Consider the following 27684-nt stretch of genomic DNA (forward strand, 5'->3'; position numbering starts at 1 on the left):
AAACACCTTCAGCAGATCCTCTCAAAAGCAGTGCTGAAGCTATCACCTATAAAGCTTCGGCATAGTAACATGTCTCAAGACGAAGGAGTGAACCGACTTAAAGATGAAATGACCAATAAACCCATGATAGTTTGTGTCATGACTGTAATCGATTGTAAAGGGCATAAATGTAAATTCACACAGGCTGCGCCCTGTGCCTATAAATAGATGAACAGTACCCCCATACTGTTCACGCAATCTTGTAATCACTTGCACACGACACTTGGATCATTGCCTTCTGTCAAGACGAAGGTATAAATGCGATTAAATGTTATGTTTTAATATTTAAGCTTGTATAATGAAATATATGAATAAGTCTATGTGTTTTGATATATTATTCCTTCATGTTTTATATTTTATATTTCATCTTTCATTATTTCATTATTTCACAACTTTATTCACGAAGGTATGACCTTTGTGATTTTGCTCATGACCTTCGTCCGAAGTTCATTATACCCTTGGGGAGATAATGCTTCAATGGATGAAGGGCATTAACATTTAACATTTTATGTTGCCTTGTTCTTAATTCAAAGCATTTGAGAACAAGTCCCCAACAGTCCCATTATCGCTTCTTATCTTCTTGATTCTCAATCCGAACTCATTTTGAGCCCGTCTCAAGAATCCCTTCAAATTAAGTTTCTTGGGTTTGTGATTTTTCCTGCAAAAAGAATACTCAAGTGAAGCGAGAATAGTCATCCACAATTACTAGATAGTACTTACTCCCGCCGATGCTTATGTAAGCGATCGGGCCCAATAAATCCATGTGGAGTAGCTCAAGCAGCATGTCGGTTGTCATGATGTTCTTGTGTGGATGATGGGCGCCAGCTTGCTTTCCTGCTTGACATGCGCTACACACCCTGTCTTTCTCAAAATGAACATTTGTTAGTCCCAAAATGTACTCTCCCTTTAGAAGTCTGTGAAGATTCTTCATCCCAACATGGGCTAGTCGGCGATGCCAAAGCCAACCCTTATTAGTCTTAGCAATTAAGCAAGTATCGAGTTTAGCTTTGTTAAAATCAACTAAGTATAGCTGACCCTCTAATACTCCCTTAAATGCTACTGAATCATCACTTCTTCTAAAGACAGTAACACATGTATCCGTAAAAAGACAGTTGTAGCCCATTTTACATAATTGAGAAACAGAAAGCAAATTGTAATCAAAAGAAATCTACCAGAAAGACATTGGAAATGGAATGGTCAGGTGATATAGCAATTTTACCAAGTCCTTTGACCAAACCTTGATTTCCATCACCGAATGTGATAGCTCTTTGGGGATCTTCGTTTTTCTCGTAGGAGGAGAATATTCTTTTCTCCCTGTCATGTGGTTTGTGCATCCGCTGTCTATTATCCAACTTGAGCTCCCGGATGCATAAACCTGCAAAACAATTTAGGCCTTGTTCTTAGGTACCCAAACAGTCTTGGGTCCTTTGATGTTAGAAACAAGCAACTTGGGTACCCAAACATAAGTCTTTGACCCCTCGTGTTTGCCCCCAACATATTTGGCAACTACTTTGCCTGATTTGTTAGTTAAAACATAAGATGCATCAAAAGTCTTGAATGATATGTTAGGCTCATTTGATGCAGTAGGAGCTTTCTTTTTAGACATTTTAACATGTCTAGAATGCCTAGAGCTAGATGCCTCATTCTTATACATAAAAGCATGGTGAGAGACAATGGGTTTTCCTAGCATGAATTCCCCTGATTTTGTGTTCGGGATAATTAGCAGGATATAAAATATAGCCCTCATTATCCTGAACCATGGGAGCCTTGCCCTTAACAAAATTAGACAATCTTTTAGGGGCATTAAGTTTGACATTGCTTCCCTGTTGGAAACCAATGCCATCCTTGATGCTAGGGCGTCTCCCATTATAGAGCATGCTTCTAGCAAATTTAAATTTTTCATTTTCTATCTCATGCTCATTGATTTTAGTAGTTAATTGAGCTATATGATCATTTTGTTGTTTAATTAAAGCAAGGTGATCATGAATAGCATCAACATTAATATCTCTACATCTGGTACAAATAGTGACATGATTAACAGTAGATGTAGAGGGTTTGCAAACATTTAATTCATCTATCTTAGATTATAGCATGGCATTTTCATCTCTAAGACAGGAAATAGAATCATTGCAAACATTCAAATCTTTAGCCTTGGAAATTAAACTAGCATTTTCATTTTTAAGGCTAGAAATTGATTCATTCAATTTATCAATCTTAGTAATTAAACTAGCATTTTCATTTCTAAGATTGGCAATTGAATCATTACAAGCATTTAATTTCTCAACCTTAGCATTTAAACTAGCATTCTCAGTTCTAAGGTTAAAAATAGTGTCATGGCAAATGCTAAGCTCCTTAGTCAAGTTTTCATTTTTCTCTACTTCCTGAGCATAAGCATTTTTCACTTTAACATGCTTTTTATTTTCCTTAATAAGGAATTCCTCTTGGCTATCCAAAAATTCATCCTTCTCATGAATAGCTCTTATTAATCCATTCAATTTTTCTTTTTGTTGCATGTTAAGGTTGGAAAAAAGTGTTAGCAAATCATCTTCATTATCACTAGAACTACCCTCATCACTAGATGTAGTATACTTGGGGGCGGTTCTAGTTTGTACCTTCTTTTTGCCGTCCTTTGCCATGAGGCATTTGTGGCCGACGTTGGGGAATAGGAGGCCCTTGTTGACGGCGATGTTGGCGGCATCCTCATCGGAGGAGGAGTCGGTGGAGCTCTCTTTGGAGTCCCATTCCCGACATACGTGGGCATCACCGCCCTTCTTCTTCTTGTAGTACCTCTTCTTTTCCTTCTTCTTCACCCTCTTGTCGTTGTCCCTGTCACTATCACTAGACATAGAGCATTTAGCGATAAAATGACCGGGCTTACCACATTTGTAGCACACCCTCTTGGAGCGGGGCTTGTAGTCCTTCCCCATCCTTTGCTTGAGGATTTGACGGAAGCTCTTGATGATGAGCGCCATCTTCTCATTGTCAAGCTTGGAGGCGTCGATCGGGAGCCTACTTGATGTAGACTCTTCCTTCTTCTCTTCCTTCGCTTTGAATGCAACGGGTTGCACCTCGGGTGTGGAGGTGCCGCCTTGCTCCAAGTTGACGATTTGTTTGGAGCCTTTGATCATTAATTCAAAGCTCACAAACTTTCCTATAACCTCCTCGGGAGACATTAGCTTATATCTAGGATCACCACGCATTAATTGAACTTGCGTAGGATTGCGAAAAACAAGTGATCTTAGAATAACCTTGACCATTTCATGGTCATCCCATTTGGTGCTCCAAAGTTTGTGCACTTGATTCACCAAGGTCTTGAGTCGGTTGTACATAGCTTGTGGCTCCTCTCCTTGGTTGAGGACGAAACGACCGAGCTCCCTCTCGATCGTCTCCCGTTTGGTGATCTTGGTCACCTCATCTCCCTCGTGCGCGGTCTTAAGCACGTCCCAAACCTCCTTGGCGCTTTTCAACCCTTGCACTTTATTATACTCCTCTCGACATAGAGAGGCGAGGAGTATAGTAGTGGCTTGGGAGTTGAAGTGTCGAATTTGGGCGACCTCGTCCGAGTCGTAGCCTTCGTCTCCCACGGATGGTACTTGCGCTCCAAACTCAACAATATCCCATATACTTGCGTGGAGTGAGGTTAGGTGATGTCTCATTTTATCACTCCACATACAATAGTCCTCACCATAAAAAACGGTGGTTTGCCTAATGGGACAAAAAGTAAAGGAGCGCGCTTTGAAATACGGGGATAGCGAAGTGGCATCTTACTATACTTCTTGCGCTCATGGCGCTTAGAAGTGACGGACGCGGCGTCGGAGCCGGAGGTGGAGGGCGACGAAGAGTCGGTCTCGTAGTAGACCACTTTCTTCATCTTTTTCTTCTTGTCGCCACTCCGATGTGACTTGACGCGGGGAGGTGATTCCTTCCTTCCTTTGGCGCTAGACTCCCTTGATGGGGCCTTCCCGTGGCTTGTGGCCTTCTCGCCAGTTTCCATCTCCCTCTTGGCGGATCCTCCCGACATCACTTCGAGTGGTTAGACTCTAAATGAAGTATCAAGCTCCGATACCAATTGAAAGTCGCTTAGAGGGGGGTGGATAGGCGAAATCTGAAAATTATAACTTTAAGAACACACTACAAACCGGGGTTAGCGTTAGAACGAATATTAAGTCCGGGAGAGAGGGAAAACAAATCAACCAAGAAAATAAAGCGGATGACACGGTGATTTGTTTTTACCGAGGTCCGGTTCTAAAGAACCTAGTCCCCGTTGAGGTGGTCACAAAGACCGGGTCTCTTTCAACCCTTTCCCTCTCTCAAACGGTCACTTAGACCGAGTGAGGCTTCTTCCTTAATCTCACGGGTCACTTAGACCCCGCAAGGACCACCACACAACTGGTGTCTCTTGCCTCGCTTACAAAGCTTGAGAGTAAGAAGTGAGAAAGAAAAGAAAGCTAAGCCAAGCAAACAAGAGCAACAAGGAACACAAATGATCCTCTCACAAGTCCTAATGCGCTAGTGTTGAATTGGTGACTTTGAGCGGATTGATCACTTGAATTGTCTTTGGAATGGAGTCTATTGCTCTTGTATTGAATGCAATGTGTTGAATGCTTGGATGGTTGGAGTGGAGGTGGTTGAGGGGTATTTATAGCCCTCACCCACCAAAACAACCGTTGGGGCAGGCTACTGTCGATGGGCGCAACGGATAGTTCGGTGCGCCATCGGACACTGTCCGGTGCACCAGCCACGTCACCCAACCGTTAGGGTTCTGACACAATCGACTGTTGGAGCGTTGACTTCTGGTGGCACCGGACAGTCCGGTGCCGCACCGGACAGGCACTGTTCACTGTCCGATGCGCCTCTGACCTGTGCTCTGACTTCTACCGCTAACTGTAGCGTTGTCAGGGGCACTGTGCAGTCGACCGTTGCGCCAAAGAGTCGTTGCTACGCTGTCACATCGGACAGTCCGGTGGCACACCAGACAGTCCGGTAAATTATAGCGGAGCGGCGCTGCAAAAACCCGAGAGTGGTGAGTTTGGACTTGTACGGTCCTGGGGCACCGGACACTGTCCGGTGCCCCAGACCAGAGCACTCTCAAGGTTCTTGCTCCTTTGAATTTGAACCCTATCTTTTATCTTTTGTTGGTTTATGTAGAACCTTTATGCACCTGTAGATCATATAATCTAGAGCAAACTAGTTAGTCCAATTATTTGTGTTGGGCAATCAACCACCAAAATTATTTATAGGAAAAGGTTAACCCTATTTCTCTTTCATGCGCACACGGCTGACCGCCCCGGGTCTACTCACCAGAGGCCCAACCAACGCGCGCAGGGGGCTGACCCGCGGGGTCCACTTGCCAGCGAGCGGAAGCGAGGACTGGGTAGGCAGCGCTATTCAGTGATGGGCCGGGAACAGGGAAGGTGGGCCGGCGTTGGGGCACTGGAAAGGTGGACCGAGGAGCATTTTGGCCCGGACACAGTTAGTTATTTTTCTTTTTCTTATTTTCCTTTTTGCCTCTTTGTTTTTTTTAGAATTTAAATTTGATCTTAAACTTTGTTATGAGATTCATCAAGGATCAAAGTGTACCAAATTCAGATTTTAGGGTAAAGAAATATATTCCTTTATATATATATATATATATTATTTTACCTCGTTTGTTTAATATTTCCTTTTTCTTTTCTCAAATTCTAAAATTTCTTTTAGATCTCAAATTCCAATTCGGAGATTATTATATTTTCAATATTTTTATATTGTCACCAAATGCACACAAAATAAAGTCCAGCATGATGCACAATTTAATGACTTTTATTAATCCTTTGTTTTTAAATGAGGTATTCACATGAAATGATAAATAGAGATGACACACATGTATATAAAGGAATATAATTTCTCCTTTTAGATTTTCTTACAAAGTGGGTATTACATAATTCAATTGATTTATGGAATCGATGCTGTTCATGATAATAACAATGTCTACAACGCCACTTTATTCCCTCATAACATGGGACGTGGAGCTACAAGGTGTTGGTGATATTGATTAATTGACGTCGTTTTAGGAGTTGCTGTTGGAGTAACAAAAAAAAGGTGTTGGGTCCTTATCCCCGAAATCATGTTCTATTTTGTTTTTAGGCTTTAATTATAGGAGTCCCTCTTGGAGATGCTCTTAGAGAACATTTTTTGTGCAAATCTGTGAGTAATATATATTTGTAAAAGACTTGAATTTAATACTACCATCATTTTTAGAGTTAGAATTCTATTAAGATCATGTGTTCCACTTGCTAAATATTTAATTGAATCTTATGGTAAAAAAGCATATCATCAGAGTACTACTTTCACATCTAAGAAAAAATGGTATCCACAAATCTGTGCACAATAATACTGCAAACAAGCCAAAAGCAGCTCCCTCTAAATATAGACGTGTAGAAAAATGTGACGACCAAATTGAGTATCTAATCTTTCCCTATACATTTGACAAGAAAAGAAAGTGTTGCACCATATCAGTAGTGCCCGGCGCCCCAGCCCATGCGTTTGGTCTCCCCAGGTAGAGACAAGGGGGACCAAAAAATCAAAATGGTTAGTTGAGCAACAAAAGGACAATATTGGGCTTGACGACCAACAAGGCACCAACCAAACAGAGCACAACATCCTGCATGATGCTCAAACTTTCAATCTTTGTGAAACAAACATGAACTTGGCAATTGATCCCAAACAGAAAATGCTTGATTTATGAGCGAAGGCACTGAGACCGGCAGGTGGAGACGACTATAGATGCCAACATACTGAAATAATGCTGGTCTGGAGCAGAACTAGGAGCAGTCCATGTCCATGCATGGAATAATGGAGAGAAAAGCAATATCATGTCGTCCTCGCAGTTGGTGTGGATGTGTGGAGTTTGCCCCGAATTCAGGTCATAGATTAATCTGAGATCCATAAAATATCACAATTCCCAACGATGATGAAATAGGCATTAGAAGGTCAGATCTCACAAGGACATAGCAACTCCACAACGAGGTCTGTTTGTTACAAGTTTCTGTTTATGTCACTAATAGTACCTATTTCTCGACCAACCTTGCCGATGTCAGACACAAGAATAAAAAAATTGAAACACAACACTGCCTTTTGTGCTTGTTCTAGGCCCTCTTCCACCGTAATTTCTTCAATCTGTGTTTACTAGCTGTTAGGATAGTTTTGCTGTCTGAGATACACAAGGGAGGAGACGCCTAAGCTTGTGCATGGCCGCGTGCACCATGGTAGAAGTGTTGCGACTGCAACCTGCGACTTGCCATACTCGTCGAGCATACAAGACGATGAAGGCAGAGATGACAATACATATGCAACTTGGTTGAGATGATACATAAATCTTAATTTACATACGCTGCCATACAAATGTTGGTGATTAGTCGTCGTATGCATCTCTTGATCTGTTGTAATTCAGTCTGTTGGCTACAACAGCTACCTAGCCTGATTACTTTTAAATTAGACAACTATATCTCTTTAGCTTGGTTCGGTCAACCAACATATACATTGAACTCAATGCCAACTTTTTTATTATTAAATGGGGATACTCACTTCTACAATAGACAGCTTACTTGACATTTAAATTTGAACCAAAGAAAAAGATGTCTCCTATGCACATATTTTCTTATAGGAAATAATAACAAGGTTGCTTCTGGAAAACAAGCTTAAAAAAGAAACATGTCTATACATGTAACATAATTGCTCCTGGGACACGAGCTTCAAAACGAAATGTGTCTACAACAAATTGTGTATACGCATTCTTATTTCAGTTCAAGAGCCAAGCAGAAAAATGCTCTTAATAACATTGCGTTTCAACATGTCTTCACTTACAAAATGAAGGTTTCCTAAGTACTTGGAGTATTTCATAAGTGCTTCACTTGCTGTGTTGAGGTGCATACATTATTCACAAAGTAATAGTCTGCCCAATCGCTTGTAAACTAGTTTCATTGTTCGTAAGTAGCATTCTGCTCAATCTCTTGTAGTATGATTGTGGAATTTCCCTTGTGCAAAATGGATTGATAGTGACATGCGAGAGTAATTATTTTAACTGTTGCACTGATGAGTTTCAATAAGTTTTTTTGTATGTTATAGGAATGTTTGTCGTTCTATATCTATATTTTATACTAATTTTTAACTCTCGTAGCAACGCACGAGCAAATATCTAGTATAATATTGATGCACGAAACATCATAAATTCTATATATTTTTATAACATTATAATAGTATCTACTATTATTACTAGTACAATGTCCCTTACTATCAGAACCCGACGGCACACAATCATTATTTTTACTTAGTTTTCCTCCTACTCCTTAAGGCCATAGTAATTTGTTTATTATGCGCCTCAGATGCTGTGATGAACCCTGGGCTAGCTAGTGCCCTGTGGTTAAAAAGATGCCTTCTCTATGTGCAGGTTTCTTGCCACTCGTGATTTCATGCTCCAGTTATCTGCATCGGAAATGGCAATCAAAGCAGGTTGTGATGGCAAAGAAGCCATAAACGACCAAGTAATTGATACATATTGTTAGATGTAAGAAATCACTGTGTGTACATCAAAATAAATACATCTGTATATTGATTGGTCTCTTGATAAGGTAACTATTTATTTTTATCATTATCTAGTACACGAAAACATCGTCACGTATAGATTTAACGGGCCCTCGCGGGGATCAGGGATTGGTAACGCTTCCCCGTTTACCCGTCGGGGAAAGAATTTTTCATGTTTACATTCCCGTGGGGGAAGATCCCCGTCCCCTATTGGAGGAATTTCTATGGCGGAACCACCCAGATTATTCCAGCTTAAGTGCCCGAGTCACGCCTTGTAGGCAACAACACACTTAAATCGGAATAACCCGTCAGTCCTTCGGATCTAGTCCAATAAAGCCTCTTACCAAGGATCGAGTACCAATAGCTCACTCGAAGGTGAGGCACAGAGAAATACAATAAAGCATAATATCATAAATTAAGAAAGTATCAGTAGTGATTACATTATCGGAGTTTCAGAAACAGTAACCATAGTTTTTAATGCGGCGGAAATAACTAACGGAGAAAACTGAGTAACATGGCGAAGCCTGGCCATGCTACTCCTTTGGTCCTCTCCTGCGGAAGCAGCAACCCACTCGACCGTCTATCCCGGTGGTAGGGATGGAGGCCAAGTCACACCATCGACCAAATCAAGGAGGTACCTGCAAAAATTATGCCACAAGCAAGGCTGAGTATACTAATACTCAGCTAGACTTACCCGGTGTGAGGAGTCTACTCCTCTACCTCTAGACCGTGAAGCTGTTTGGCTGAGAGGGTTTGGTTTGCCAAAAAACACTAGCTGAGTCTAAAATCAAGTTTTAGTTTTTGAAGTTCTAGAATAAAGATCTAGACTAGATGAGCACCTAGCTATCCATACATGGTATCAAGCATTATGTCAATCAACATCCTTTTGAAAGTAACCTCATTTCCACTTTTTACTCAATGCAGTACAATGGATCAAGTAGTCTCATTAGCTGCGAGAAGCAGACGATAAGAATTGAGTTTTAACCTTGCAAGGCAAACCTAAACACACGACATGTAGGGGCACTCCGTCCCCACACACGTCAACCGTCCCCATCAATTCCCTGGCAATAGAACAGGGCTCACGGCCTTGGCGTACAATGCTCCAATTGTCCCCGGCCACCGCCGTGCAACGACCGCACTTGTACCCACCATAATCCAGCATGGGAGACTCCGTCTCAGGTCCAGTGAGGAGTAAAGTCTGCGGACAGGTTCAATCAGGTACTAGGCTTATCGGTTACCATATTTCGCGACATGTGTTTAGTACGCTCAAATGCTTGACACAAGTATCCGCACGTTAATCCTTATTCCAATTTTGTCTTGTAGACAACACATCCCCATGGATCCGTGTCCACAGACCATCATCATTCCGTTATCAAAATGGATACAACCAATTCCTGACCTCACGCGAGTGCTAGAAAAATCACTCGACTTCTAACGAGATCCTTAGTTAGCATAACAGCTACTCGACCTAGCATACTAGTATCCATCTCAAAAAGGAATCCTGAGTTTATGCAACTAGGGTTTCAGGAAACTCCTACACTTAAGTGCACGATACAAATCTACAAGCATTAAGTGCAGTAAAATAGCATATATAACGGTTATGCATAAACCGGGGCTTGCCTGGAATCCAACACTAGATAGTGTTTGCTAGATGACACTCGCTTGGCGAGCATCCACTGGCTAAGTTCATCCTTCTTCAGGTCGTCCATCAGCTGCATCTTGTGGTTGGCACCACATCACTTGCACGATCATCATCTCTCGGTCCTAAATGAGATGCAGAATGCATATGTATGAATATGATGAAAGTAGCACAAGATACTCCAAGTACAGTGTAGCGAACTAACATTAACTAGTAAGACACATAAACATTCATACGTTAACGCTAGCTATCTATACGTCATTGGGCACAACAAGTCAACATTACTGGAAAGACGACGAACATTTCCTATATTTAACCAACACAAACACGACATCACGAGTACAAGCATTTACCATGTTCACTTTAATCGTTCATTGGCTACTTATTATTAAACTAGTTAAGTACACATAAGTTCTCTATGACTTATATATTTGGACAGACTTAGATAGAAAGGGATAGTCATTTAATCGGGGTTTTACAATCATTCACAATATTCTCATGCAAGCACACACCCAAGAGAACACACAAGTGGTGATAGTTTAATCACCATTGTTGGGGCGAAGGCGAAGACGCCACCCTTCGCTCGAGGCCTTCGCCGTGGTCGTTGGTCCAACGGAGACAAGACAACGGGCAGGGACACCCTTCGCTCCATACGACATCGGACGAAGACCTGTGACGAAGTCATCCCACCATGCGGCCTCGTCCAGCATGGAGGCCCACGTGTGATCCGGCCCATTGTAATAGGCCCTGTGTGGCCGCTGCGTGTTACGGGCCTAATTTGTAAAGGCGCCTCTGTAATTACAGTCTGTAACCCCACTTTATGGGAATATTCTGGGGATAACCTAGGTGTCTGAGGGCATATGTGTCCTTAACACAAGACGCTGGGCACTCAGATACCTATAAATACCCCCGCACAGTGCCCTTGAGAGGCTAGATTAACAGAGCTATTGCCATCTTGCGCGAGAACCCTATTTACGTCACTACACACCCCCGTTGGATCCCCTTGCGACAGAGAGCAAGTTCCAACATTTGGCGCCCACCGTGGGGGCGACGAAAAAACCACCCGCGATGGCACCCAAGAAAGTTAACTCGAAGGCTGACGAGGCTGCGGAGGCAGCACTGCTGGCCGCAAAAAAAGGCAAGGCCCTCGCCCTCACCCACTCCACTCACCACGAGGCTACTGAAGACGACGTTCTCCGCACCTGCGAAGACGATGCTCTCCGCACCTGCGGCCCTGAAGGACAATCGCAACCCCCCCAAGGCTTCGCCCCACCGGAGGGCGCGGACCTCACCGAGGACGGCGAGGTCCTCGGCGTCTCGGCGGAAAAACAGCTGCAGCTGCGCGCCCTACGCCTCAAGAACCGCAATCTCCAGAGGCAAAAAGAGATACTGGAGGCCAAACGCCAGCGCGTGTCCGCACTAGCCAAGGTGCGGAAAATGATATGCGACGAAGAGCAGAAGGCCCAGGACCTCGAGCGGGAGATCGCGCTGATGCAGCGTGAAGGCCACCTCGGCCTGCAGCATGGGCCACCCCTGCAACAGCGCGCACAACTGGAAGACACGCGTGAAGGCCATCTTGGCCTGCAGCATGGGCCACCCCTGCAACAGCGCGCACAGCTGGAAGACCCACGTTTCCCCCAGCGCGACCACGCCTTCCCGCACGCCACGCCATTCCAAGGGGTCAACTACCTCGACGAGCGAAGTCCCCTGGCGCCACATCTGCAAGTGACGCCTTGGCCCGCCAACTTCCGGGCAGGGACCTATCCCAAGTACAACGGCAGCACTGACCCAGCACAATACATAATGAGTTATCAGGTCGCTGTTGCATCTTCCGGAGGGGACGACGCCACGATGGCCAAGTCTTTCATCATCGCCCTCGAAGGCCCAGCTCTCACCTGGTTCACCAGGTTGCCTCCGTTGTCCATTGATTCCTGGAGAAGCCTCCGGGACAAGTTCCTGCTCAACTTCCAAGGGTACCGCCCGAACACCGACGCCTTGGCCGAACTCTCGCTCTGCAAGCAGCTGGAAAAGGAGACTCTGCGGGAGTATTACCGCAAATTTCTAACACTCAAATCACAGCTGCCCTCAGTCGATGACCAGATCGCCATCCACTACGCCATCAGTGGCCTTCGCGCCGGCGTCCTCTATAGCCACTGCATCAGAGATCCGCCCAAGAACCTCCAGGAATTATATCAGCTATTTGAAAAATACGCCAAATCCGAAGAGCTCCACCAGCGCAAGGTTGAGTCTCAAAGGAAGCCCAAAGAGGCTCCACAGTCCAGCCGCACGTGGACGAGGACTCCGCAGCAAGACTCCGGTCGAGACGGCCGCAATCAACAGCAAGTGCACAACATAGGCAACCAGCACCCTGCTGCTGACGCCCCTCGCCGCCAGGAATATCCCCCCCAGGGCCGCGGAAGTGGAACTCGCGGTAGGGGCCGGGGGCGTGCGCAGCTGCCGCGCCGATTCTACTGTCTCTTCCATGGCGAAGACTGCGCCCATCAAACCAAAGACTGCCCAGAAACGAAGGCCACCAAAGATAGGATGGCACGGGCGTAGCCAGCCGACAACCCCAGAGTTGTCGCGCACACTTATCAGCAACCCCCTCCACCCTACATCCACGCCCCCGCCCCGCATCCACCGCACCACGCATACCAACACCACCAGGAAGTACAAATCGTACCTCCTCCACCGCCACCTCCACACCAGCAACATCAGAACATCCCCCACCCCCACGCCCCAAAACAAGAAGACTTCGCCGATCAGCCGTATCGCGGAGTCATTCATATGATCACTGGGGGGTCCAGCACCGACTTCGACACAAAGCGGCAGAAGCGGGACCACTACCGCAGCATCAACCACGTCGCCATCACCGGCCCAGTCGTGCAGACGAAGTGGTCCCACGTACCGCTAACCTTCGACGCACGAGACGTCGACCTGCGCAGTGCCCCCCACATCGACGTCATGGTTATCAACTACAGCGTGGCAGGCTGGGATCTGCACAAAGTCCTAGTCGACAATGGCAGTCAAGCAGACATCATTTTCCTCCATGCCTTCGACCGCATGGGCATAAGCCATAGCCTGCTCAAGCCTTCGGACAACCCATTGTATGGCTTCGGCGGCAAGGGCACTTTTCCTGTCGGCAAAATAGAGCTGCCTCTCTCCTTCGGTGTAGCACCCAATGCCCGAAGTGAGCAAGTGACCTTTGACATTGTGGATATGGTATATTCGTACAACGCCATCATGGGCCGGGGCTCCATCAACAAGTTTGAGGCAGCTATTCACGGATTGTACCTGTGCATGAAGATACTAGGTCCGTTAGGCGCCATTGCGGTCTACGGCAATCAGCAGACCGCGCGCAACATAGAGCGGGACTTCGTCCCCGGACAAAGAAACGTGCACTGCCTCACGGCCCAGCGCGAGGTCCCTGCGTCCGTCAGCCCAACCGACAAAGAGCACGACAAGGCACAGCTGCAGAGCAACGACGGGACCAAGACTGTCCCCCTCGACCAGGCCACGCCCAAGCAGACAGTCACTATCAGTGAAGACCTCACTTCGCATGAAGAGGAGAAACTCCTCTGCTGCCTGTCCAAAAACAAAGATGTCTTCGCCTGGTCAGCCCTCGACCTGGTCGGGGTCAGCCGATCCATAATTGAGCACAGCTTGGGAATCGACCCTTCGGTGAGACCGAAAAAACAGCGGCATCGCAAAATGTCCGACGAGAAGACAGAGGCCGCCAAGGTAGAGGTGCACCGCCTCCTGGAAGCCAAATTCATCGAGCCGGTGGCTTACCCCCACGTGGCTCTCCAACGTTGTGATGGTGCAAAAAAAGAGCGGCAAGTGGCGAATGTGCATCGACTTCACCAGTCTCAACAAGGCCTGCCCAAAGGACAACTTCCCGTTGCCGCGGATCGACAAAATAGTCGATAGCGCGACCGGATGCGAAGTCATGTCACTCCTCGACTGCTTCTCCGGCTACCACCAGATATACATGAAGGAGGAAGACAAGGCTAGCACCAGCTTTATAACACCCTTCGGCACATATTGCTTCATCAGAATGCCGGAGGGACTCAAGAACGCCGGGTCCACCTTCTCCAGGCTTACCAAAATAGTGCTCGAAGGGCAAGTTGGCAGAAATATATTCACATATGTGGACGACATCGTCGTCGCCAGCAAGAGCAAGGAGGACCATCTCGCTGACCTCGCCGAGACATTCGCGAACATGCGAGACGCACGACTCCGCCTAAACCCGGAAAAGTGCATCTTCGGCGTTCGCCAAGGCAAAATATTGGGCTACCTGGTATCACACCGCGGCATCGAGGCCAACCCGACCAAAATTCAGGCCATCATAAACATGACGCCTCCGCAGTCCGCCAGAGACGTCCAGCGCCTGACGGGCAGATTGGCCGCCCTCAACAGATTCATCTCTAGGTCCGCTGAGCGAAGTCTTCCTTTCCTCAAAACTCTCCGTGGCGCAAAAGACTTCGCTTGGGGACCAGAGCAAGCAGCGGCCTTCGCCTCATTAAAACAGTACCTGTCGGAGTTGGCAGTCCTTACAAGCCTCGACTCTTCGCTCCCCCTGTTGCTCTATGTTGCGGCTTCGCCGCATGCGGTCAGCGCGGCACTGGTGCAGGAGCAGACAGTTGAGGGCGTGATCAGGCAGTGCCCAATTTATTACGTCTCCGAAGTGCTGACACCGTCCAAATGTAACATGACAGAACTGGAGAAGATTGCCTACGCAGTCGTTATGTCTTCGCGCAAATTGCGCCATTATTTTGAAGCATTCAAGGTCCGAGTCACCTCGGACAGGGGACTCGGTGAATTGTTCAGAAACCCGGAAGCATCGGTGAGGATTGCCAAGTGGGCGGCCGAACTCTCCGGGTACCACATCAATTTCGAGCCCAGGACAGCCATCAAGTCACAAGTCCTGGCAGACTTCGTCGTCGACTGGACTGGGCCAATAACACAGCCGGACCCGTCCGCAGAGAAGGTTTGGACGATCCACTGCGACGGCGCATGGTGCCATGCGGGGGCAGGCGCCGCTGCAGTCATCACCTCACCAACCGGAGTCAAGCACAGATATGCAGCACGCCTCAGCATCGCTCTGGAATCTGACAGATGCACAAATAACATAGCAGAATACGAAGCAGTCATCCTCGGCCTTCGCAAGCTGAGGGCCCTTGGGGTCACCACCTGCATCATCAAAACAGACTCCAAGGTAGTTGCCGGCCAAGTCGAGAAAGACTATGCAGCAAAGGACCCCGCACTTATGCAATACCTCGCGGCCATCCGAAGCCTCGAGAGGCAATTCAAGGGATTCACCTTGCAGCATGTGGACCGGGCCAAGAATGAAGAGGCCGACGCATTGGCCAAGGCCGCTGCCAGAGGCGAGTCCCTGCCCTCCGACGTGTTCTTCCATGTCATCGGCACGCCAGCCGTCCGGAGCCCCGAAGGGCTCCAAATAACCAATGACAGCGAGGGCCACCGCATAGTCAACCTTATCATGACCGAAGACTGGCGGGCACCAATAACCCTGTTCCTACAGGGGTACTATCATCCAACCGACATCAGCGAGGCCAAGCGCCTCAAACATCGAAGCCGGGACTTCGCACTGATTGAGGGCCAACTCTACAAGAAGGGGGTCAGTCAGCCAATGCTTAAATGCGTCACCGAAATCGAAGGTGTCCAGATCCTACGCGAAGTCCACAGTGGTACCTACGGCTCTCACGTAGGGCCAAGGGCCCTAGCTGCTAAGGTGATCCGCCAAGGTTTTTACTGGCCGGCAATGATCTGCGCCGCAAATCGGGTCACAAGGTCCTGCGAAGCCTACCATAAGTTTTCTCCTCGATCAGGCAGCCCTTCGCAATTTACAAAGCTGATCGCCCACACATGGCCTCTCCAGCGCTGGGGCCTGGACATCGTCGGGCCCCTGCCCACGGCTCAGGGGAACCTTAAGTTTGCCTTCGTCGTTGTCGAATACTTCACCAAATGGATCGAGGCAAGGGCTGTTTCCACAATAACATCAAAGACTGCCCAAAAAATCTTTTGGCAAAACATTGTTTGCCGCTTCGGAGTACCGTCCGAACTAACAGTTGACAACGGCAAGCAGTTTGACAGCCAAGACTTCAAGGATTTTTGCTTCTCCATTGGCACCAAGCTTGCCTTCGCCTCAGTCTACCACCCGCAGTCCAACGGAGTTGTGGAACGAGCCAATGGAAAAATCTTCACAGCTGTCAAAAAGATGCTCCTCGACGAAAAAAGGGCAGGTGGACCGATTTATTACCCGAGGCGGTCTGGGCGCTAAACACGACTGAGTGCAGGGCGACTGGGTTCACTCCTTTCCTCCTTCTATATGGATCGAAGGCCATGACCCCACAAGAAATAAAACATGGGTCCCCGCGAACAGTTCCGTCAGCCGTCCCCGACGTGGACGAGCCCACTTCGAAGGATCTCATCGATGGAGACCGAGTCTTCGCCTTACATGCCCTAAATAAATACCAAGCCCAGACAAAAGCATGGCGCGACCACACAGTCATCCCGAGGGAATTTAGCGAAGGGGACCTCGTACTCGTCCGAACAGCTCGGACAGAGTCCAGGGGCAAGCTGGAGCCCAAGTGGGAGGGCCCCTTCATAGTCAAAACGAAAGCTTCCCCCAGCGCTTACAGGCTCGCAACGCCAAATGGCGAAGACCTGGAGCACTCCTAGAACATCGACAATCTCCGCAAATTTTTTGTTTGACTCATCAGGGCCGATTCGCCCTTGTAATTTGCAAAAACAATTTTATTCTGGCCCACACTCTTTTCCTCCCGGGGGGTGAGGTTTTTAACGAGGCGGAGCCATGTAATATACAAGTGAAAAATCCCCCGCAAAAACATGCGTCGAAAAAAGACCGCAACGACGGTCTTCGACATTCGACCAATACAAAGTCACCACGAGGCTCAGCGCTAGCCACCCTCGCGTGCGACAACTCCGTGCAGAAGTCGCCTAAGGGTGCAGCCGGACTAGCACAACAAGTGCGAAAAATCGAAGTCTACCGCGAAGACTATCCGTGCAGAAGTCGCCTAAGGGTGCAGCCGGACTAGCACAACAAGTGCGAAAATTCGAAGTCTACCGCGCAGACTATCCGTGCAGAAGTTGCCTAAGGGTGCAGTCGGACTAGCACAACAAGTGCGAAAAATCAAAGTCTACCGCGCAGACTATCCGCGCAGAAGTCGCCTAAGGGTGCAGCCGGACTAGCACAACAAGTGCGAAAAACCCAAGTCCTCTGCGAAGACTATCTGTGCAGAAGTCGCCTAAGGGTGCAGCTGGACTAGCACAACAAGTGCCAAAAACCGAAGTCTACCGCGGAGACTATCCGTGAAGAAGTCGCCTACGGGTGCAGCCGGACTAGCACAACAAGTGCGAAAAATCAAAGTCCTCCGCGAAGACTATCCGTGCAACAGTTGCCCAAAGGCGCAGCCGGACGAAGCATAACAAAAGCGAAAACGACTACACCAAACTGCCCGCGCAAAGACCGACTACATGCGCACCAGTCCAGCATAACAAATACACCTGACCAAGTACGTAACACCTTCGCGAGCATAGCCGAATGTGCGAGGGCACACAACTTCATCATACAAGACATTACACATGTACAAGCGAGGGCATCACACTCTACATCGGCTCAACCTTCGGAATAATTCCCATCTCCCTATAGTTAAATAACATTATCCTAAGCTCCTCACCTGCAAAAAGACTTCGCAATTCCCCCTCACCTGCACTCACGGCGGCCGGCAAGGACAACAGTTCCTGCCGGCCAGCCCTACTCACACGAAGCCGACTGCTGTCCGCCCCACTCACTCTACTCTTCGCAACCGCCCTTCGCTGCCTACGCCTAGTACTCGGACTAGGCACAACTTCAGCATCCGCAGCGTGCGGCGAAGCCTCCGCCGCTGCCACATCCAAGGCCGCAAAGTAGTCCAAGTCCTCATCCGACGACTCCTCAGTCCACTCAACCGAGCTCCCAGAGTCACCAAAATCAAACAACTTAGATGCAGACCCATCCGATTTATTACCATCATCCACGGTCGAAGCCGCCAAAAAATTAGTAGTAGCGGTTGCGTGCGCAGGCCCAAAATCTTGAACCTGCGCAGCAACCAAGATTCAGCAACATATCCAAAATTCCCTAACTACCCACACCCACTACGCCACCTGCGAAGACCCAGCCGTCGCGGGCTCCTCCGCTATCGACTCCGCCGCCACCTTCACAGGATCCTCAGCCCTCGGCGCGGCAGTTGGCGACGGGCCTCCGCCGGCTGCAGTGGCTGCGGGGGCATCAGGAGCGCCTTCGGCGGTTTCCGGAGGCGGCTGCAGGGCGGCCTCGGGCACAGCCTCCGTCGGGTTAGGCTCCGGGTCAGGCAGCACGCTGTTCAAAGCCCCGAAGTCATCCACCATCTCACCACGCGCCGCCTGAGACACAGCACACAAATTCAGCAAACCCATACATAGCCCACATTCAACAAACACCAAACAAAAGCCAAACATTACCTGACCCCTCGCTGTCTCGGCCCGCTCCCTGACCACCTCTCGACCGTAGGGGCCCCACATCCGGTCGTAGAGGGCTCCGGCGGATTCCTTCACTATAGGGTCCTCAACCTTGTAGATATCACGCTCGAAATCCTCATCAGCTTGGTCGAAGACCTCATAGTGCCGGCACCCTTCGCGAGAGATCGCGTTCATCGCCCCCTCGCAGGTGACCAGGGAAGCATAAGACATAAACCCCTTCACGATAGTGGGGAGCGCCTGCAACTCCTCCTGTACCCACTCCAGACAGCGAAGTCTGGGCTCTCGGTCCGGCACTTCGAAGTCAGCGGTCCGCGCGCCCAGCTCATGGTATGAATCCATAAGCTGTTTGCGAGTCCGCTCAGCCTTCGTGCGCGTCACGGCCTCGGCCCTCTCCACACGACTCTGCAGAGCGCGGAGCCGCTCCTCCAACTGCTCGGCGCGCTCCCTGGCAAGACTGCCCTCCACCCGCACCAAATTGGCCTCCGCCTGCGCAGCCTGCGCCTTGACGAGGGCCTCATTGGCCTCCTTCCTCTCCTCCGCCAGTTGGCGCCGGAGGTCAGTCTTCTCCCCCTCCAGCGCGGCCACCTTGTCCGCCAGCTTGCGGCACTTACTGTCGGCGGCCGACTTCTCCCGGACGGCGTCAGCATGTTGCGTCCGAAGTCTCTCGACTTCGGCAGACACAACTACCGTCAGGGCCCCCGACGCCGCGCGGTCTGTGAAGTCAGCCGCCTACAAGACACACATAAGACCACAGCCCCGGCGAAGCCGGTAAAAAAACCGAAGTCTAGCTCAACATACCTGACTCAGTGCCTCCTTCATCTCCTTCAGCCGGCGGGACACAGCACCCGCCTCGTCCCTGACGGCAGTGAGTGCCGGCATCTCGCCGCCAGCACTAAGGGCACCGCCCTTCGCCCTTGCCACCACGGCAGCCGCCGTGGTCGCCGCGGTAGGCGGAACAACAACAAGTTGGCCTTCGTCCGACCCTGCGACGTATCAACAAATTAAAAAAAATCGAGCCAACGACTTACCACCAAGATAATCGTCCACGCTAATGTCGATGGCGAAGTCGGCAACGCGCTTGCCCGGCGGCGGCAACTCTCGGGCCACCTTCGCGGCCTCCGGCACCCTGCTGGACGCCGGTGCAGCCTTCGCAGACTTGGAACCACCGGCGGCAGCCGCAGCCTCCGGTGCCTTGCCGGATGCAGGGATGGCCGACTTTGCCGCCAGCGGCGGCTTGCCTCCGCCGGGGGCAGCAGCCTTCGCAGCCCCCCGCTGCCTCTTCGGCCTGGCTTCATGAAGCCTAACGACCGCCTGGCGCTTCTGTGCAGCTCCCTGGCGATCCTTGTCCATCACTGCCGACACAACAGCAGCAATATTCCGCCCGTAAGGAAACACTTTCCATTCACGAACCATGCGAGATGTAAAAAAGTCTTTACCGGCCGCGCGGGGGATAGGAACATTCTTAGGCCACCAACCCCCGGTAACCCTCAGCATCCGCGCCGAAGACTCCCGGAGCTCGGGCGAAGACATCCTTCCCCCCGGGGCCGCGCATGTCCTCATCAATTCTCTAGCAAAACCATCGGAAACCCCAAGTCCTCCCATAGCAGTACCTAGTTTCCTCTTCTTAGAGGACGGGGCGGCCACCGGCGCGGGGTCGTCTCCAGACTCTACCACCGGTTTCTTCCCGCGACGATCCACATCGTCTTGGCCGGGATAACCGCCATATGGTAGACGATTCAACTCAAAAACCCTGTTCAAGCGGTCATTCGACCCGCAAATATCCCAGCTACGCTGGCCCTCTGCCCTCGGCACGTACCGACCAACGATCCGCACCGCCCCATCCTCCGCCTCATGCACAAAGGCGGCCGGATCGCGGCTATGCAGATCAAGCGCGAAGGCAGGACTTCGCACCAGCTTCCCACCATGGGAAGGCATCTGGCGAGGGCACACTTCGCCCAACGCCCAGCCATGCGCCAAAGGCCATACCCCGTATGCCACAAATTCCTCAACCAAATTGCGCCCGCTGCTCAGGCCGGCGGCGCACCGAAGGGCCCCTTCGTCCGCATCATCCTCCGCCACTTCAAAAGGCGGGTATGCTGAGTAAAGATGCGAGCACATCTCGGACACGGGGAGCCCCGGATGGTCTTCGACTGTACCCTCCGCGACGTAAAACCAAAACTCATGCCAATTGCCCCACTTGTTGCGGGCGCAGGGAACCAACTCAACTACCTCCATCGTGGTCTTGCCGGTCTTCGGCGTAAATGTACAGGACCCAAACTGGGCAACTTCATCTCCAATCATCCTTTTCTGCCAGTGCAGGCAATAGTACTTCGCGAAGACTTCGACTGATGGCTGTCCACCGTACGAAGTCGTCGCCCAGACATACTTCGACAGAGCCACCACGGCATTCGTAGTCAACTGATGGATCTGAACGTTAAATCTGTGCAGGACTTCTCCAACAAATCGGTGCGCAGGCAGGCGGAGACCAGCTGCGAAGAACGCCTCGAACACAACCAACTCGCCCTCCGGCTCGGGGACTTCCTCCATCCCCGGGACACGAGCGACTCCGCCGCCAAAGTAACCCACCCGCTGCATATCTTGCACGTGGACCGACGACATCCGCGACACACCAAAATCCACCGTATCGCCGGCGCGCAACTCCTCTGCCGCCACGGTACTCAGCGTTTCCTCAGACGATGCGTTGGGCGGCGGCGTGGCGGCAGCAGAAGAAGAAGAGGTCGGCATCGCTACGTACCGTCGGCGGCGGCGGGCGGTCTGCTTCACTCGAGCTAGATCTCCGGCGAACAAGAGCAAGGAGGGCAGACGGGCAGCAAGACGATGGAAAAGGCGGCTAGGGTTTTCATGGAGCGCGGAAAGATAAAGTTCAAAACGCGCCGCCCCCCGCCCCCTTTTATACACAGGGCGCGGCGCTTCGGGAAACCCGCAGTCCAACAGTACGGTGTCAATCAACGGTCATGTCAAAAACCCCCGCGGAACCACTTCAAGCGAGGGCAGCGTCTCCACCATCTAGCGACGTCTTCGGCACCAGATGACTTAGTCAACTGGTCCCTCGGAGGGCAAATGTTGGGGCGAAGGCGAAGACGCCACCCTTCGCTCGAGGCCTTCGCCGTGGTCGTTGGTCCAACGGAGACAAGACAACGGGCAGGGACACCCTTCGCTCCATACGACATCGAACGAAGACCTGTGACAAAGTCATCCCACCGTGCGGCCTCGTCTAGCATGGAGGCCCACGTGTGATCCGGCCCATTGTAACAGGCCCTGCGTGGCCGCTGCGTGTTACGGGCCTAATTTGTAAAGGCGCCTCTGTAATTACAGTCTGTAACCCCGCTTTATGGGAATATTCTGGGGATAACCTAGGTGTCTGAGGGCACATGCGTCCTTAACACAAGACGTTGGGCACTCAGATACCTATAAATACCCCCGCACAGTGCCCTTGAGAGGCTAGATTAAAAGAGCTATTGCCATCTTGCGCGAGAACCCTGTTTACGTCACTACACACCCCCGTTGGATCCCCTTGCGACAGAGAGCAAGTTCCAACAACCATTACATGTTATACTACTTTAATGACATTGGTTACTTAGTAGTCTATAGGACTAGCATAAAGCTAAAGAGAGGACATTATTCATTTTGTTTCTCCGGACTGCAATTGCTAAGTGTTGATTAAGCCAAACTACTTATTAGACCTCAACAAAATTAGTTCACTAACTGAGTGAGACATGTACTACTTACTTATATATAACCCCAATTATATTAGTCACTATCATTATTACTCATGTTCAATTAAAACCCAAAACAAGCAAGCAGTCGACTAAAGACAAACACAATGGAGTAGAGCAATCAATCACATTAGCCGCACAACAGTTACTTGTTTCAGTTATAACTCACAAGACATTCATCTGAAAATAGTGACCAAATACTTTTTGGAAAGAATAAAAAAATCCTCTACAACTTTGGTTATTGTTGTCTCAATCTGATTAGACACTTAACATGGTTAAATCATGACAAACGACAATTCTGTTCAGATTTGGACAGATTCAGACTTGCGACTTCAAAAATTCATAACTAGAGACTTGGGCATCCAAATCAATTGATCCTAGACTTTTATGGAAAGATAATGAAATTGTCTACAAATCATTTATGAACATCTCAGGTTGATTTAACATGTATCAAGAGTAAAGACACCATGAAGGCTTTGCTGTCCAGATTTGGACAGATTCAGACTTTACACTTCAAACGCCTATAACTTAATCTTTAGACCACCAAAAAGAGTGATCCAAGACTTTTTGGAAAGATTAGCAAAAGCACTACATAACTTTTATAATCACCAAGAAGTGGTTCCAAGTTTAATCAATGCAAACAACACAGTATTCGAAATCTGTTCAGATAGTGGACAGAATACAACAATCATCTTATAAACTTCATAACTCTCAAACTATCAGGTCTATTGTCATGAAAATTTAACACACGTAAGATAAGAAAATTATCTACAACTTTCTTACAATTGATAAGGACTGATTCTAAACTTAACTTAAGCAAACAATGCGATCTCTAAAATCTGTACCAAAATTGAACAGATTCAGTTACTGAACTTGTGAAAAGCATAGCTTCTAAACGATCAGACTTATGGCTATCAAATTTTAACACAAGCAAGATAAGAAAGTCATATACAACTTTATTGTGACCACCAAGAACTGATTCTAATATTAACATAAGCAAATATTGCAATCTCTAAAATCTGTACAGAAATTGGACAGATTGAGGTATTGAACTTGTGAGAAACATAACTTCTAAACCATTAATCCTTAGCTCATGAATTTTTAGGACGAGCTAGATATTGAAGTTAAATAAATCTTATGTATAGAGCACATCTAAAGAAAATACAATTTGCTTTACTAAATCATCATCACAATCAGAGAACATGCATGCAGAAATTTCAGTTCATGGACAAACCTACTTAACTTAGCTACCAAGCAATATTATAATGAAGCTCCATAAATACTTTGCTCTAAACTATCATAACACAACCATTTGTCCTCTAATTGATATTAAGGTATAATTCAAGCATTCCAAGAAACATGCAAGCTTTTGTTCACTTCTAATTTTCGACTAACTCTTCTTATAATTATAAAATGGGTGTAATTTTAGCACCATATGAAACTATCTAATTTGAGGCTGAAGTTTTTATGAGGTATAGGTAATAAAAAAAATATTAATAATGTATAAATTTCACATGCTCAGATTTTATATTGTATTTACTACAAAAATAACAAATTGTTAATGCAATAAAGCATGTGAGAGCAAGTTAAATCTAAAACTAATTAATTTCTGTGGATGCATGACCATATTTAAGTTTTATTAGGCTACTATAATATCATGCAAGGACAGGGGAACATCATTTTCCATTTCTACATTCATATATTATTTATAAACCATTTAAAACTACTTAATATGCATCAAACAAGTTAAATCACTAACTCAATGATACATCGACCATAAATCATGAAATTTTTACCAATCACTAAGCATCACACAGAGCAAATCAATCTTCTTTTCCCTATTTAACATGTTTAATTAATACACCAAGAAAACAGTGAACAACATATAAGTTTTATATTTTTCTTAGCTAGAGTATGACAACATCTAACTAACTAAACAAGTTTCATCATTTTTAGATTTTTATAATTAAAACTATGGAGAGAAGCAAGTTCATTTATTTTGTAAACCAATTTTAAATACTAATTTCTACATAAAAACTTTTTCACTAAAACATGCCAACTTATAGATCCATTTGGAGCACTAGAGCTATAGATCCAAAATTAACAAGCAAATCAATCTTATTTTACCTATTTAACATGTTTTAATTAACACACCAAGAAAACAGTGACAACATATAAGTTTTATATTTTTCTTAGCTAGAGTATGACAACATCTAACTAACTAAACAAGTGTCATCATTTTTAGATTTTTATAATTAAAACTATGGAGAGAAGCAAGTTCATTTATTTTGTAAACCAGTTTTAAATACGAATTTCTACAGAAAAACTTTTCCACTAAAACATGCCAACTTATAGATCCAAGAGTTAGAGCATTTCATAAGGAAGCCAACAAAACAAATTTCATGAGTTTTGGAACTACTAATCAACAAACATGAATATTAGAAAACTACACAAAAATCTGCAAATTTCAGCACAAAAGCACATGGGGCCATTCGTCATTGACTCGCAGAGGTCTTCATCTCCTACCTTGCATCATGTGTCACGCACAACAGGGGATGAGGGGTTGGCATTCTTGTCCAGACCGAACCAGGCCACGCCGGAGCCAAGGGAGGTGGGGCGCAGGGAAGGGGCTGGCAAGCTTCTGGGCACCGCGATGTTGTGCTTCATGGCTGGGAGAGGCCAAAGGGGAGAGCTCGGCCATGCATGACGTGTGAAGGTCGGCGTCCAACTTGGGAGAGGGAGGAGCAGAGGAGCAGCGATCCGTGGAGAGGAGGTGCTGGAGCTTGTGGTAGCCATGGCGAGCAGCAGGTGGTCGGGCTGGGCATCCCGTCGGGAGTGGACCCAATGGGGAGGGGTGGCGCCATGGAGGCCCTGCTCCTGCGCAGAACCAGAGAGGAGGGAGAAAGTGGCGTGGGGAGGCAGGAGGCTGTAGGGGAGCTTGGTGGATTTTAAAGGGCACCGTCGTGGCTACTACTAGCCAAGAGGCGCGATGTCGACCATTGACGCAGTGCTGCGGCGCCTTCCGGTTGGTCACGGCCACTGGCCAAGCTCCCACGTTGTTGGTCGCTCAGCATGACAGAGTTGTTTTCCTTAGGGGCGAAGCGATGAACACACATTGGGCGGCCGTTTTGGTCATTTTCCCTAGAATCGGATCTGGGTTACTATAGATATATCTTCCTTGATCTACACTCTACAAATCTTGTACAAAGATTGAAGTGTTTCGGGCACTGGATAGTGAGTTATAGACCCATTGGTTTGTCAGTGGCTTAGAAAGCAATGGAAACTTGTGAAAACTGAGTGTCAAAATATGTCAAACGGAATCAGATGAATGTCATCTTTTAATATGTTGTGCATCTATTAGTTATTAACAACTTTTATATTTGGGGAAACTCGATTTGTTCAGCAAAAATTTGGGAACGCGAGACGTCAACCTGAACGACATTGATTCCAGACTTAGAAAAAATCGAATCCTGAAAATCATATTTTTATTCTGTCTTGAGGGCACTGTTTGAGATATTTAGAGATTGAATCAAGGGTAGGTGTAATTATAAAATTTGTTGTATAACACAGATTCTACAACTTTTATTAAAGGTCAAACCTCGTATCTTGAATATAAATTGAAGTTTCACTTTGGTCAAGGTAGTATCATTATAAAGCTTCGAATTATATTTTTAAGACAATTGAGTATTTTCTCGATATTTTCTTGGCATGAACCATTAATAAATTTTGTTGTTGAGTTCATAAAGAGTTGTTTGAGCAAGATGACAAGGTTTGGTTGAATTTCAAAATTTGCATTTGTTCAAATGAGCAATTTCAAGCAAGCATATGATTTATCTTTTCATGTGAGTATTTGGTTCAAACTTCTAGATATCTTTAGAATACACTTGATAGATGAGATGAATGATGATATAAATATAACAATTTGATTTTCATAAGAATTAATTAGAGGTTCGCACAACAGAGATTCCGCTAGAGAATGCGGATTCGGACTACGTATTTGGATATAGACCGACTATCGAGAAAGCGGATCTGGACACCGATTGGATAACATAACAACTATCGAGAGTCCAAATAAATGAGTCTTGGCAGGAATTGCGAGATGAGATTGACTTTCGAATTTGCATTTGCTTCAAGAGACAAAGTTTTAACAGGCTCTAAATTTGGTTATTTCTCATGATCGAATAACTTCAAAAATCGGTGAAACCTTCACAAGTAACTTGATAAAAGGAGGTAGATGCGATCGAGAAATATATTTTTTTACTGAGCACCCAAGATTAGGATAAATCTCTCGACATAACACGAACAGACACCTGGGGTGTCACAATTTCCCGCGATGAATCGGTGATAGGAGCCCCATTGACACTCTAGTTCTAGGTGACATACATCTATTTGTGTTAGTACCCTATTTTAAAATTTTTAAACTCAGTTTTAATTTTACTTCAATTTTCTTCTACTTTGCATTTTTTATTTGGAAACATATCTAATACAAACCAACCTCTCCGTGCAACCATGTAAACTTTTAATCTAGATCGCATGATGTTGATCCAAGGGGGCGCACGGGGGATTTGGGGTTTGGGTTCATGATTTGGGGTTTGGTGTTTAGGGTTCAGGGTAATGGTTTAGAGTTTAGGGTTTGCACAATTATATCTGTCGGGGACCATAATTAGGGGTACCCCCAAGACTCCTAATCTCAGCTGGTAACCCCCATCAACACAAAGTTGCAAAGGCCTGATGGGTGCGATTAAGTCAAGGCTCGGTCCACTCAAGGGACACGATCTTGCCTCGCCCGAGCCCAGCCTCGGACAAGGGCAGCCGACCCCGGAGGATTCACGTCTCGCCCGAGGCCCCCTCAAGCAACGGACACACCTTCGGCTCGCCCGAGGCCCAGTCTTCGCCAAGAAGCAACCTTGGCCAGATCGCCACACCGACCGACCATATCGCAGGTGCATTTAATGCAAGGATGGTCTGACACCTTATCCTGACGCGCGCCCTTCAGTCGACAGAGCCGAAGTGATCGCAGTCACTTCGCCGCTCCACTGACCGGTCTGACAAGAAGACAGCGCCGCCTGCGCCGCTCCGACTGCTATGCCACTCGACAGAGAGAGGCTGATAGCAGCCAAGTCCGGCCTCGGGCGCCATAGGAAGCTCCGCCTCGCCTGACCCCAG

Source organism: Zea mays, chromosome 4 (genome assembly GCF_902167145.1).
Source record: "Zea mays cultivar B73 chromosome 4, Zm-B73-REFERENCE-NAM-5.0, whole genome shotgun sequence".
NCBI lineage: Eukaryota > Viridiplantae > Streptophyta > Magnoliopsida > Poales > Poaceae > Zea > Zea mays.